The following is a 13,656-nucleotide window of genomic DNA, read 5'->3' as shown; positions in this document are numbered from 1 at the left end:
ACTAATGGATTTCAGATGGAAATATTGCATTTACATACTGTCACAGGCTATCTTTTCTCTTTGTTGACTTACCTTTGCACTCAGAGGCCTCTATGGTGTCTTGTGCCTAAGTCTGTGTTTCTGAGTTTTAACAATAAATATTAAAATTGAAATTCTAATGCAATTCTGAAGCCTAAGTTACAAAACCAAAATAAACAAGAGAATGTATTTCTGTACAACTATTGAAATTTTATAACTTGGGTCTTTTAAAAATCATCTTTTAGCATCAGCAAGCATGAGTCGTCTTTTCAGAACAGTGGCTCTATAATAAAGAGAAATCATTTACCATTAGAAAGGCACTGGAGGTTAGAGGCATTACCGGTTCACACTTGGTTTTGCAGCCAAAGCGTGTACTTAGCTGTGAATCAGGAATGATGCAAAAGACAGATGAGGCAGAGTTCAAGGAGCAGTAATGTGAGGGTCCAAGACCATCATTCCAAGCTGTCTCCGCAGTAATGATGGATGGTTTGGTGGCAAGAAGTAATACTACCAGATGATGAAAGATGCATCTCAGCATCTTGAGCCAGAGCATACTGCCTACCTGTTGGAGTTCTAGGGCTTAATGATTTCTGATTTGCAACCAAGGGGGTTTGCAGCATTTAGTAACCCAGATTTCTGGCAGCTGTGAAGGAAGCAAGTAGCATATCAAACACTCCTGCACATTGTGAATTTAATTACCTCATGTTTATGCATAGTAGTTGTTGACAGGATCTTGTAAGCTATGCTAATATGGAAGGTAATTTGTTACCTCCAGAAATCACTTTCCATGTGTCTTCTGATCATTATCATGAAACATGATAAATGATCTAGCCCATGAGGTATAAATGAAAATGAAATGGATAATTGGATTCTATGTCTAAATTGTGGCTGAAATAGTTGCAGCAATTATAATTGAATCTATCTCATAAAAATGCATTTGGCAATATATTAGTGACCTTTATAGCCTTGAACCTGTGTTGTTATACGAAACTACTTTTAAGATGGTTATTAAACATTTATCACAGGTTTTTTTGTTTTGTTTTGTTTTTCTCCTAATTCTCTAACACCCTAATTGTCCCTTTTCTTGCTTTACTTGCCTGGTTTTAAATTTATCGACAATGGGTTTAAACAGTTTATACTGATAATCTTCTGATACTGAAAATAAAGTGTTTTGTTGTTGCACATGACTTGATTGAATGGTTTAGGAATGGTACAAGCTATAATTGAATTGTTTTTATGAATACCTTTTATCATGAGTAGCACACACTATTCTGCTGGGTGATGGAAGTATGGCCTCTTGTTGATGTGTGTGTTTCCTTTGATTCTTAAAAGAGAGGGTCTCTGAAATACCAAATTCAAACAGCATTTGTTTTAAATATCATCAGACTTTTCTCTCTCACTTTTCTTGCCTTTGACATAGTTTATTACAAACAAAAACATTCTTAATTTATTCATTGATTTGATTAACATTTTTTGAGTATTGTCTGGGGTGAATCATTGTTTTGTTGCTAATAAAAATGACTAAGAAGTTCTAGTAGATATAAACTTAATCAAACAGAACATATATGGTTAATGTAATCTGTAATAGAAATATCCATTTATAATGCATTTATAATGTGCCAACTGCTTTGATAGATGGTTCCTAGGTAGATAACATATGTAACATTTCTTCTCTAGTTTCATGACAACCATCTCTTATTATTCCCATTTTATCCACTGGGAAGGTGAGGCTATAGGTAGAATTGTTCGGATCACATGGTTCTAAGGGCCTGGCCCCGGATTGGAACCCAAGGCTGACTGCAGAACTCATGCTCTTTTCATCACCACAAAAAATGTGTGCTGTACACAAACTGAATAAGTTATATAGTGGCATTGGGTAAAAGCTACTTGAAGCAAGATTTAAGTGAATAACGATGAGAAATAGATTTGTGTTTTTTGTCCTAAATTTTAATTATTCTAACTACTATGCCTCTGTGAGCATTTTATTGATAATTTAGAAATAATGCTTTAACTTTAAATTGCTTGGCTACTGCTTTTAACTACATCCTGCTCTGACAAGTAACAATATAGCTGTAACCTTTTTATTGCAGTGGTTTTCAATAGAGGATCAGGAGATGCATGACCTTTAAATCAAATATAGGATATTTATTTTTAAATTGTTTTGTCTTTTTTAATTTTAATTTTAATTTTTTTTTAGCTTTAATATTTTTATTGCTATTATCTGGAGGGGATAACATCCAATTGACACGAATCCAGTAGAAAAAAGCAACATGATTATGATAGAGAAGAAGGGGAGGTAGCATGACATTTCCCTGGAGCCTCATGGAACTAAAGACCGGCAGGACTAAGGCAATTTCCATGTTCATAGAATGTTGTCCCCTAATATCTGTGCATCCTGATAAAGCTTCAAGCATTAAAAAAGGCACATTGGAAATAGGCTCAAGTCATATGTGTACTCTCAAGGAGAAGATACTAGGCACACATTTTACTTCTAGGTGTGTTGATGTCTATATTAAAGTTCAGCCCCTGGCAATGCTATTTCTTTTCATTTTCTCACTCATTTTCTTTGGAGGGTTCATTTTTTCTGATTCAACCTCACTTCATTATTCCTATTAAGCAAATCGAAAAGACTGTTGTATCCTGCAGTGTAGTAAACCTTTTCGTCGAAAACTTTTCCTTCTTCCCTCAAAACGCTTGCTATGTCAAAAGTTGTTCTTGATTCTTTTGGGCGCTAGAAAATCCATCGAAAGACCGCACGAGCACAGTCATAGCGGCTCTGTCTTCAATGAAGAAAGACATCGGACTCTGAGGGCCTGGGCGGATCGGGTTGCTTCTCGGAGGGGACGTACCGGGAAACGGTAATGGTAGACTTGCTGAAAGGCCCCGAGCCCGGCTCCACGTAGTGCTGTCATCTTCATTTTCATCTTTCTCGTTTTTGCCTTGAATGTAGCTGGTCAGCCTGGTGAAGCCAGTCTGGATGGCGGAATCCCAGTCCCTGGACTCCACGGAGGTGCAGTCCCACTTGGCTGGTCCGTAGTGTTGGATCTCGTAACTTTTGGGCTGGGCGCCTGAGTCCTCAGGGACCTGTCAGCCCGGCGTCTCCACCTCCGGGGCCTCCGCGCCCTCGGCCATGCCTGCGGAGTCTATTTTGTCTTTTTTTAAAGTTTTTTTTTTTCTTTATTTTTTATTGAATTTGTTAGGGTGGTTTATCTATCTATCTATCTATTTATCTATCTATCTATCTATCTATCTATCTATCTATCTATCTATCTATCTATCTATCTATCTATCTATCTATCTATCTCAAAGGCTAGTATGCAAAGCGTCCTGTCAGGAGTTTGAGTGGGAGACCAGGAGTTTGATCGCTTGCTATGATGTGTGCTGACCACCAGGGGCAGCATGGAATGAAGGAAGGCCCTGGTTGGCAGCTGGAAGTCCCCAATTGGCTCTGATCTCCCGCTAGGCCTAAGATTCATACCAGTGCATGAATTTTGTGCACTGGGCTTCTAATTGGTTAATAAAATTATATAGTGTCCAGGTATTCAGTTGTACAGTATATTGTGTTGTGTGTTTACAACTCCAAGTTAAGCCTCCTTCCATAGCTACTTATCCCCCCTTTACCTTCTTTTACCTCTCCCCACCTCCTTTCCCTCTGGTAATCACTGTACAGTTGTATGTGAGTCTTCCTTTTTTTCTTTCACCTTTCTCACTTTTTTTTTTTCTAACTCAGCCCCAACCCTCTCCCTTCTGAAAGCTGTTGTCTGTTCTCTGCATCCATGAGTCTGTCTCCACTTTATTAGTTTATTTGTTCATTACATTCCACATATGAATGAAATCATATAATATTTGTCTTTCACTGGTTTATTTCACTTAGCATAATACTCTCTAGGTCCGTTTAAAAACTATCGTCACCACACATTTTCCTTTACCGGATTCTGATCTGAAAACATAAACATGTGCATTCACCTGCATACATAAAAGCACACATACGTGCTCACTAAGCTCAGATTCCAGTGATCCTTTGATAGAATCTATGCAGAAAGTAGCACATCTGTGATTTTTCAAAAGCCAAGAAACAATTCTGCTATTCCATGTGCATTCTTATTTCCCTCTTTCCCGAACATTCTTCTTGGGTTTTGTACTAAGAATGATGAATTGCCTTCATTTCTCTATGAAAATTTTGAAATGTTTTATGTCTCCAATAATGTCATAAGGTTTTCTGGATTTCAAAGCTTCCCTGATTGTGAATAAGCTAAGTCATTCAGAATTCAATCGCCTAATTTCTTTCTGAAATCACATTCTTTGATAATCAATAAAAATCCATCTGTACTTATCCTTACTTTTATGAGTATGAAAAACTTCTGACATCCTGGGTCAGAATGGTCTGGTCATCTTTGATCAAATCTGGTGAAAATTCTAGGCTCTCTGGCCCTTCCTTCCTTCCTTCCTTTCTTCCTTCCTTCCCTGCCTCCCTCCTTCCTTTTCTCCCTCCTTCCCTCCCTCCCTCCTTCCTTTTCTCCCTCCTTCCTTCCTTCCTTCCTTCCCTCCCTTCCTTCCTCCCTCCTTATCCTCCCTCCCTCCTTTCTTCCTTCCTTCTTTTCTTCCTTTGTCTTTCCTACCTTTATCATATTATTATTTTTAGCTTGGTTAAATAGGGTAGAAAAATTTAATGTATGCTCTAGAGCAGTGTTTCCCAAACTCCGCTCATGATGAGAATCACCTGGTGGAGTTGTTGAAATACAGATTCCTGAATCCCAACTAAGAACTGCTAAACTAGAATTTTTGGGCACATATAGGTAAGTATACAATTTTACCTGTATGTTCCCAAAAATTCTAGTTTAGCACTTCTTAGTTGGGATTCAGGAATCTGTATTTCAACAACTCCACCAGGTGATTCTCATCATGAGAGTTGGGAAACACTGCTCTAGAGGAAGTTTCTCTTCTACATTCTCTATGTTTATATTTAAGGTAGGGATGTACTCTGAGTTAATTCTTCACAGTGACAGTTAAGACATGAGCCAAATGGCTTTTTTCTAATGACTCACTTGCAGAGTAGCCTGTATTTGCTAACTGAGTAAAAATCTGGAGAGAGGTTATGAGGTGGGTTCCCCGAGTTTATCTGTGAATTTCTCTGTGAAGTAATAGCAGCAATGCAAAGTTCAAATAATTTCAGACACTAATGACCAAAAATTGGCATAGTTCCAGAATAATGTTAAATTAAAGGAAATTATAATATTAATAGATGCTCTGGGAAATGTTTGAACTGTGTAAAGTAATATATGCATTTAAATACATAATTCTCAAGGACTTATAATTGAAAAGCAAAAAAAATTACTTTATGGCTTTATATGATGTAGTCATTTCACAATATATTTAATATATAAAGGTGACTGTGGAATTCAATTGCTCCTTCCAAGAGGAACTTGACCCATCTTAAATGAAGAAATAAATACTTTAATGCCCAAACTTTTGCAGATAGACATTCATCTTATTTGTTTGTTTTTTTTCTAATTGAGTCTCATGTGTTACAAATCATCTTATAATTCATAAGAATTGGTACAATAAAATATATAAGGAAAAACATATAAACAAGATTTTGTGAGTAGTTTAGGAATTTTCAAGAGAAATTTTGATGAAATTAGATTTTTGTTATAAATGCTGACTTTTAATATTAAATCTCAGGCCTGACTGGTATTGCTCATTGGTTGAGCAGCAACCTACAGACCAAGAGTTCACCAGCTTTATTTCTGGTCAAGGCATATGCCCAGGTTGCAGGCAGTATCCCAGTGGGGGAGGCAACCAAACAATTGATATCTCTCATCAATTTTCCTATCAGTCCCCCTCCCTCTCTCTCTAAAATCAATTTTTAAAAATCTCAGTAAGGATAGGATTCTAATTGTATTAATATTCCTTGAGTTGTGTGCAGGAGTGTTTCTGGGCGAAGGTTTGTCTCCAATTATATACAGTCATTTGTCTCTTTACTTATTTGCAATTTCTTATCAAGTATAATGTGGAAAATTATACATCAAGTACATACCTGTGTAAATGTATAGCTTGATTGATTGGAATTGCAGGGTGTTAAGACATGAGACTTCGCAGGTAGTACACAAGAGACAGATAATGTAAGAACAGTGTATTTTATGTTAAAAAGTTTGCATCTGTCATGTAAGATATGTAGTTCCAAAATAAAATACCTAAAATGTATGGGCATAAATCAATAATCATTTTCTAATGCACTTCTAAACTTCTGTGGGCTAGAAATTCAGAAAGGAACAACAAGTACGTGTGTTTTTTTGTCCCATGATGTTTCATTACTCAGCTGGGAATCCTCAAATGGAACAGCTGGAGGTGACTCAAATTCATGGAGGTGAGAGGCATTTGAGACCTTCTGCAAAAAAAGGAAGGAAGGAAGGAAGGAAGGAAGGAAGGAAGGAAGGAAGGAAGGAAGGAAGGAAGGAATGGAAAGGAAAGGAAAGGGAAAAGAAGAAAAGAAAGGAAAGGAAAGAAAGGAAGAAGGAAAGGAAAGGAAAGGAAAGAGAAGGAAGGAAGGAAGTAAGGACTGAAGGAAGGAAGGAAGGAGGAAGGAGAAAAAGGAAGGAAAGAAGGAGGAAAGGAAGGACAAGAAGAAGGAAGGAAAGAATGCCTGAAGAACACGGAAAACACGGCACGACTGAAGGTAAGAGAAAACAAGAAAGGAAGTCAGAAAGCCAATAAGACAAGAAACCCCCCAGCAGGAAAAGAAGAAAGCATAAACACACGCCAAACCCGCCAGCAACCACCATACTCAAGAAACAAACCCACGACCACGTAATGTACGGCCTCCTACAGTCATTCCTTAATCAATCACACCACCCTCCATACAACCACACACCCACCCAACAACCTCCCAAACACGCCATCACCCGTACCTTCCATGCCGTCCTATTCCCTGCCTTCCTTACCCTCGTCACTTCCCTACTTCCCATACTTCCTTACACAACTCCTCCTTCCCCTCATCCCATCATCACCTTCCTTCCTTGCCGTCCTTCCTCCCTTCCGATCCCCCCTTACCTCACACCTCCCTGCCCCATCCATCCCTCCCCATCTCTTTTTCTTTCTTTCCTCTCTTCCCATCTCTTTCTCTCCTCTCCCCCTCCGTTCTTCTCTCCTTCTTCCTTGGCTACCTCCTACATGCCCCCCACTGGGGATGGAGCTCACAACCTGGACATGTGCTCCAGACTGGAATTGAATCAGGCTATTCAGACTAGAAGCCAATAATACTCTATCCACTGAGTCAAACTGGTTAGGGCTGGGACTTCTTCATGTGCATGTCTGGCACCTGGGCTGAGCTAACTCTATCAGCTGATTGAATTTCTCACACGGTGGCTCTGGGTCCCAAAAGCAGGTGTTCTAGGTTCCAAGTAAACAGAGAGAAAGCCACATAGTGTTTTGTGACCTAACCTCAAAGTCTCTTTCCATTACTTCTTCTGTGCTCTGCAGGTCTAAGGCTGCCCAGATTCAAGAGGATAGAACATGGACCCAACCTCTTAATGAGAATGCTCTCAGAGAATTTGTCACTATGTTTTCAAACCTCTGCAGTGACTATAATATTTTTTATTTTGCATTTTCTTTGTGTTACCTATAATACTGTGACAGTCACAAAGGTTATCTACCCTCCCCCTCTTCAACCCTGCTATTCTGCCTATAATGTGACTATCACCCATGGAATATAGGGGGCACAGGCTTCACCATTGATACCTCTTCTTCATCACCTGATTGACATTTTATTTTACAAATAGGAAAATGTAAATTTATAATTAGTAAAGTATTCAACCTGGCTTGATTTATATTAAAATAAAATAGGCAGCAAGATGAAAAATATGCAGGCACAAATCAGTGCCTTTGCACTTCAAACAGATCATGATGCTTTGTAGGAGTTGTATACATCTGGTATACACATATAGTCAATTTCCAAGCTAACTTCCTTAACCTTGGCTGAATGTCAGACTCTTAATTTAACAATTGAACATAGGTTTAGATAAATATCTTTGAAAAATATGTGTATGGCTTTGGAACAAGAAATGGGGAGATCTCTCAACTATCAACTTATATCTTTGTCATTTTACAAAAATTCATGCCCAAGAAACATGATGTGTTTTCGTTTCCTCTTTATAATATCTAAAGCAGTAGCCTTTAGTACCCATTTTTATTCATCGAAGTCCACTGATGGGGGTACTCTACAAGATTCTTCAGTGCCCCTGGCAATATATTCCTATTTTACTTATGTTTTCTTTCCTTAGCAAATTTTCAGTTGATCTGGGTAAAGTTGCAGGAGAATAGAAAACTTAAAGTTCAAAGAATATATGGACAGTCTGGCTGTAGCATTCCACACACTTATTTATCATAGGCATGACATTTATCAGAGTAGATTGGTGAGATTTCTTGTCATATAGCAGTAGCTGTGAAAGAAGAGCCCAATCCCTTAGCTGTGGGATTGCATTGCTGTGGTCTTGACACCTTAATATTTATCTAGTCCCCACCACCACTACCTGGGTCACAATGAGGACTGCCTTCCAATATTTATGTTTTAGATGATAAATAGGGTCTGCTACCAGTTCCTGTTTGTGGGAGGAAAGTTGTTTCCCATACCAATAAGCATTTCTTGGGATACCAACTAGGTGTCCTACAATTCAACTCAATTTTGACATCACCTACCCCAGTGGTCAGCAAACCATGGGAGCTGAAGTTTGCTGCTCTGTTGACTAATGAGTTTGCTGACCACTGACCTACCATATATGATTGAAATCTTGTTCAGTTGTTTTTTTATGTCATCACCAATTTTTTCATAAAAATATTAAGTATGCCACTTGTATACATAGAGGAATTTGCTTGGTCAAAAAATGGCTACTCTGTACTTTCTTTCTTTTTTTCTTTTTTAACTTCTTTTAAAAAAATATATATTTAATTGATTTTTTTACAGAGAGGAAGGGAGAGGGATAGAGAGCCAGAAACATTGATGAGAAAGAAACATCAACCAGCTGCCTCTTGCACACCCCCTACTGGGAATGTGCCAACAACCAATGTACATGCCCTTGACCAAGATCGAACCTGGGACCTTTCAGTCCGCAGACCGACACTCTATCCACAGAGCCAAACCGGTTTCGGCTACTCTGTACTTTCTAAAGTCCTGTAAGAAATAACAGGTAAATAGTAGTTCTCCTGATTAACTCTGGGTAAATATAGTCTTGGATTTTTTGAGCCTGGTAACCAGGGAGGAAGCAGGTAGCATCTCCTGATTCCATTGCTGACTAAGTCATTTCACTGAAAATGGCCATCTGTTGCTGGTTACAATACATACAAACTTCATGCATCATTTCAAATGAGTGGGCATGATCACAAAGTGCATATTCATAGTGAGCATGTACTTATTATGTGTTATATTACAATGAGTCAGCAAAACCCAGGGATCAAGTTGGCAAACTTCAATTATGTTTGTTTACAATTAAACGTTGGAAAATTTTTCTAATTGTAGAGTTTAAAATTTCTTAAAATTTGAGATTTAGGCTCTCATGAGACTTTTTTTTTTTTAATATATTTTATTGATTTTGTACAGAGAGGAAGGGAGAGAGATAGAGAGTTAGAAACATCGAAGGGAGAGAGTCATCGATCAGCTGCCTCTTGCACACCCCCTACTGGGGATATGCCCGCAACCAAGGTACATGCCCTTGACGGAATCGAACCCTGGACCCTTCAGTCCCCAAGCCGGTGCTCTATCCATTGAGCCAAACCAGTTTCGGCTTATGAGACTTTTAATGTTCTATTTTAAATGTTGAAGACTCAGGGTATTTTATGAATTATACATTATACATGTGCATGTATGTATGTGTCTGTGTTCATATATGTATACAAACACACACACACACGATGTCCAAAAAATGTAAACACTACTAAAAGATGATAGTTCTATTAATGTTTCTTTCTTTTCAGATTTAACCCATTGGAATTAATAATTATTTAGGTGTATATGATTTTTAGGACTATATATATATATATATATATATATATATATATATATACACACACTAGAGGCCTGGTGGATGAAAATTCATTCACTGGAAAGAGGGATCACTCAGCCTGGCCTGCCCCCTCTCACGTCTGGGATCCCTTAGGAGCGGGAGGTGACACCCCATCACACTTCTTCTGCTGCCACTGCCAGCAGCACAAGCCTTGGATGGCTCTGGTTACCTGTGCCTCAGCCAGCCCTGGGCTGCTGGACAGCTGCCATCGATACTTGCCTGCACCTCAGGGTGGCTGGGGGGCTGGGGGCGGGGTTTGGACTCACAATATGCCTAATGCCCTCACCCCATCCTACACCCTCCCCTACCCTACCCTCCCCCCCCGCCCCCCGCCCCCCCCCCCCCCCCAGCTGAAAGGACTGTGGGACTCTGGCAGGGCTGAGGGGACTAGGAACCGCCATCTTGTGGCTATAGACGCCACCATCTTTGTCATGGTGTGATGGTAAATATATATATATATATATATATATATATATAGAGAGAGAGAGAGAGAGAGAGAGAGAGAGAGAGAGAGAATAATCTCATGTAGTAGTCTCAGATTTATAGTGGATTAATTTCTTTTGATTGTTATCTCTTATTTTATTTTACTGGAATCAGCCATTGTGTCTTAATATGTGTTAAATATAAAATATAAATCAGTGTTGTACTTCCAATCCTTTGATCTATAACCTAGACTGGAGTAATAGCCTATGCAACCTAGGCATGCCATTTACATATTTTTTATTCTTCCACCTTTTAAAGGTATCTGATGAGTTGGGGATGTAATGGCCTGTTTATAGGCCCCAACTTGAGGGAGCCAAACAAGGAATTGAAGGCTTTTCTGGTTTTACTACGCACCTGATTGCTATTCTTGGAATAAACTGGATGTTCTTTCCTGGAAATGCATGAACAGTTTGAGCTCTGACCAAGCTGAAATGAGGGATAAAATGGCCATCTGAACAATCTTCTGTATTAACAGATAACTCAATAAAAGGGATCTATAATTTTCATCATAACATATGTGGTTTTCTGCCATATGGATGCGGGCACTAACACAGGCCTTTGTAAAATTGTGGAATTATTGCAACAATTCATAATTCCGAGCCTGTGGGTTGCATTGATATTATTGAGGAAGATTGTAGTTTTTGGAGTAGATTACATGGGGTAAAAAAGCAAATAAACTTCACTTTTTAAAATCTTTTAAAAACATTCTTGATGTATATTTTCATATACCCGAATATGAACCTAAATTTGTTTTTAGTTCTTGCTGACAGATCTAAAAACAGTGTGCTGTTGGTGTGCTTTTTAATTTAAAGCAGGTAATAAAGTTATTGCAGCAGTGTTTTCAAATTCAGATGAATAAAACACATGGTAATACCTAAGATATACAATTTAGTATGCAAATTTTGTAGTTTTGTTGCTGCAGTGGATTTTTTTTTATTTCACCACTTTAGGCAGCAGCAAAGAACCATGTCATTGAGATTAAATACTAAAATTCCACATTAGATCTTGCAGTTAAAAAAAATACATATCATACAAAGATAGAAAGATGAAATAGATATTTAAGTGGCTTATTTATCCTAGAAATTTTCTCCTACCTTGAACTAAGTTCAAGAGTCTCAAGTTAATGTATATATTCTGGTGTACATGCAATTATATATTTTGATAACTTCTTGATATATATTATATATTCAAAATTTTATATATGTATACATATGTACCTTTTTTAGCACATGAAAATTTTTTTCTTGTAAAATTAATTGACCTGAATTAGGAATTTTTACATATATGTAGCTGTTCCTCTTTTTACAAGCTAGATACAATAAATCACTTGATGCCACTTGGTCACTAGAAAGTGTTCTTTTGTTACAGTCAACTAACTCCTTTAATTAAACAGGAATGTTTTGTAGATGCTGTGTATCAATGTCAGAGCAATTAGGTAGCTATTGTACAATGGTTCAACAGAAGAGTTGGTAAATCTTATATTTTGAGGACCTAGTTTTCAGAACTTGAAAATAAATTAGTAAATAAATACTGTTGTCATCTCAAGATGTTGGTTGTCACACTGAAGATGTAGTCTACTTTTTTTTTTTATCGCATAGACAGGTTTTATCTAGATAATTTTTCTTGCAGTGGCATGGGTACATATTTTTTATTTTTATTTTTAGGTGTTGTTGAGCCAGTCATTCATTCTAACACAATATTATTGAACTTTGTCAGGCACTGAGACAACTACTAAGAATGTAATGACAATTGTGAGCACTTTATAGAAGTCATTGGAAAACAGATATAAAAGAAAAAACCAAAACCATTCATTGTTCCCAGTTCTCCATTCACTGATGTTCACATTTTGCTATAGTTTCTCCTGGTGATGGTGGTTGTTGGTTGTTGGTTTTTGTTGGTTTTGTTTTCCCTAGGCATGCACTTTTTTTTTTTTTAAATGAAAGCTCTAATAATCTTAAATATCCCGTGACTTTTGTTATATAACTGATATTCACAAATTGAGATATGGAAGTTTGTGTAAAATTCTATTGAGTAGATATTATAATTTGTGTCACCACTTTCCTATTTTGGAATATTTCCATTCATTAATATTTTGCTCTTCTAAACAATATCTAAATCATTTTCATACAATATATTCCTAGAAGTGGGATTAGTTCGGTTTATAGACACACTGTTATATATATAGAAATTATATATATAGAAATTATATATATAGAAATTATATATATAGAAATTATATATACATAAATTATATATATAGAAATTATATATATAGAAATTATATATATAGAAATTATATATATAGAAATTATATATATAGAAATTATATATATAGAAATTATATATATAGAAATTATATATATATATATATATATATATATATATAATTTATATATATATATTTCTTTCCCAAAACATTATCAATTCACTTGCTTATGAGCAAGCTATATACGTAAATGCCATTTATGCCTCATTAGTCATGGTCAGCTTGTGTAAATAAGTTATCATTCTTTTCCTCAAAATTCTGTCCCAATGCTCTTTTGAGAAATGGAAATGTCAGTGATTTAATGTTAGGTAACCAGAAGCCTTGGGTTACTGAGGGGCAATTCTCTTTAATATCATGGTGCTGTTTCTCCAGTGGAACCTGTTGGTGGTTTAGAGGGGAGGATGTTTCATTGTGTGAGATAACCTGTGCATTCCATGGTCTCTAGTTATCCTGTCCCCAGCCCCTCAGATCATCAAAGCAACTGTCCCCAGTGGAGAATGCCTGGGAGTGAAGGATCTATTGTTTAGCTGAATATAATTCACAATGATAAACATACATAGTATAGACAACCATGTATAACATGAGGGGTTTGCTATTCAATTGCAATTATCTTTTACTTAAAGTTTTTCTACCCACTTACAGCTGTGAAATCATACATGTTCCTTGCATATTTCTCAGAGGTTTTGCATGTGTGTGAATAATTGTGAGTCTGAGCAGTGGAGTTCAGTATACTCTCATTCCACAGTCTACCGTAACTATTCTGACAGACATCTAACTTTTATGCATGTGATAATAGGTAACAATAGCTTTTTTTATTATGGATACTTGGTCTAG

At 37.1% G+C, this 13,656-nt stretch overlaps 1 protein-coding gene and 1 pseudogene across 7 annotated transcripts in view; one reads left to right on the top strand and one right to left on the bottom strand.

The window, feature by feature from the left end:
- The window catches only part of PTPRK (protein tyrosine phosphatase receptor type K), a 452,587-nt gene that overhangs the window by 259,135 nt on the left and 179,796 nt on the right, over positions 1 to 13,656 (top strand). The window lies entirely within an intron of this gene.
- Positions 2,216 to 3,150, bottom strand: LOC118705852 (annotated as a pseudogene).

The sequence above is a fragment of the Pipistrellus kuhlii genome, unplaced genomic scaffold (assembly GCF_014108245.1).
Source record: "Pipistrellus kuhlii isolate mPipKuh1 unplaced genomic scaffold, mPipKuh1.p scaffold_m20_p_5, whole genome shotgun sequence".
NCBI classification, from domain to species: Eukaryota; Metazoa; Chordata; class Mammalia; order Chiroptera; family Vespertilionidae; genus Pipistrellus; species Pipistrellus kuhlii.
This window is presented reverse-complemented; position numbering and strand designations above follow the sequence as displayed.